The sequence below is a fragment of the Muntiacus reevesi genome, chromosome 7, assembly GCF_963930625.1.
Source record: "Muntiacus reevesi chromosome 7, mMunRee1.1, whole genome shotgun sequence".
NCBI lineage: Eukaryota > Metazoa > Chordata > Mammalia > Artiodactyla > Cervidae > Muntiacus > Muntiacus reevesi.
The window spans coordinates 26,478,253-26,480,387 of NC_089255.1; the positions used below are offsets into that span (position 1 = coordinate 26,478,253).

Genomic DNA, 2,135 nt, shown 5'->3' on the forward strand with positions numbered 1-2,135 from the left:
TCAAAGATTTCTGCCAGACCTCTGCCTAAATCTCACAGTCTTAAATAATTTCCTCAGAGCCTCCTTCATCTCTTTATTCCGGAGACTATAGATCAAGGGGTTGAACAGTGGAGTTAATACAGAATAAAACAAAGTCACATATTTCTGAATCCTGACTGGATTGCCTGCCGTTGGGCTCACATATACAACCATAATAGAGCCATAGAACAGAGACACTACAGACAGATGGGAGCCACATGTAGAGAAAGCCTTATGCCGGGTTTCTGCTGAGGGCACCCTAAACACAGCCCTGATCACCGGGGTGTAGGAGCTGGTGATGCAGAGTAAGGTGGAGAAAATGAGGACTGAATTGTAGATGGCACAGAGGATCTCAGTGACAGGAGCTGGCACACAGGACAGCTTTATAAGGGGTCCTGGGTCACATAGGAAGTGATCAATTTTCCTGAGACAATAAAAGGGGAGCTGAGAGATTAGATATATAGGCAAGAGGAAGTACAAGAAGCCACACAGCCAGCAGCAGGCTCCCATTCTGATGCAGCGTTGCACCGTCATGACAGTGGGGTAGTGAAGGGGCCTGCAGATGGCAAGGTACCTGTCAAAGGCCATGGCAGACAAGAAGAGGGTCTCAGTGGTGCCCATGGAGAAGAAGAAGTAGAACTGGAGGAAGCAGCCAGAGAAGGAGATGGTGTTGGTCTCAGAAAGAAAGCTGGCTAGCATATTAGGGACAGTGGAGGTGATAAACCAGATCTCCAGGAAGGAAAAATTGGCAAACTCCAAGATGTACATTGGAGTTTGCAGTTGATGGTCGCACCTCACAGCACAGATAATGCACAGATTTCCAATGAGTGTCAGAATATATGTGCCAAAACTGAGAAACAGAGGATCTGAATTTCCCAAGTATAAGGGAAGCCTAAAAGGATGAATTTACTTACAGAGCTAGAGCAATTCTCTACATGGGTATACTTATTTGCTTTCAAAGCTGCAAAAGAATGACAGATTTCCATGTTAGAATTGGCCTTACGAAACATTACTCATTAGGGTAGATGACTTGCTTTGAGCCACATTACTTTGTGCTATACTTAGTTGCCTCCAACTCTTCGGTACCCCATGGACTGTAGCCCACCAGGCTCATCCGTCCATGGGATCCTCCAGTCTAGAATACTGGAGTGGGTTGCCATGCCCTCCTCCAGGAGAGTTTCCCAACCCAGGGATCAAACACAGATCTCCCACATTGCAGGTGGATTCTTTACTGTCTGAGCCGCCAGAGAAGCTCAAGAATACTGGAGTGGGAAGCCTATCCCTTCTCCAGCGGATCTTCCTGACCCAGGAATTGATTCGTGGTCTCCTGCATTGCAGGCAAATTCTTTACCAGCTGAGCTACCTACCATATACAGAGATGTTACCATGATTTTCAAGTATTCATATTCCTATTCTGGATATAATAAAAACAAAGTGAACAAAGAGCTTTCCTAATTTCCTACAGCTAACAAAGTGTTGACAATAAGTAAATATGTATAAGGACTTACCACTTTAAATAATACTGAAAAAAACGCAGATTCTGCTCCCCCCCAAAAAACAAATAAAAACACATCCAAGTTAACTCAGTGTTTGTGACATACAAAGACATTAAAGATAATGCTATTCAATAGTCTTTGTTCTATTAGTGAGAGATATGTCAAGTTGAATTAAGGACAATATCAACAGATCTAAATCCTTTCTACAACTTTAAATTTTTTTGAGTTAGTTTATGAGAAATACGCCTATATCTTTTTTTTCCTATATCTTTTTAAGAATAGATTATAAGTCAATATTAAAATGAAAATTTATGAGAGTTCACATTTCAATTCCTCCCTTCAGTAAAAACACACTCTTGAAAATACATGCTAAAGTCTAATAAGTATCAATTATTAAAATATGTCATGTTTACTTATGCTCACAAAGAATGTCCTAAATTTTGCTATCTCAAGTACAAATAAAATTCCTTGCCTGCTACTCGTTAAAAGTAACAGAAAGTACAGAGGATAGACTTTTCTGAAAGAAGGAATATCCATTCATTTTCTGGAATTTTCCCTGGTTTAGGATCAGAACAAAAAGGAGCATCTGGCAAGATCTTTTAAGATTTTTAGCAAGTGTTT

The 2,135-nt window shown here is 40.7% G+C and overlaps 1 pseudogene; it reads right to left on the bottom strand.

The window, feature by feature from the left end:
* On the bottom strand, window positions 1-1,035 carry LOC136172579 (olfactory receptor 11H6-like; annotated as a pseudogene).
* Between the last annotated feature and the right edge of the window lie 1,100 nt (window positions 1,036-2,135).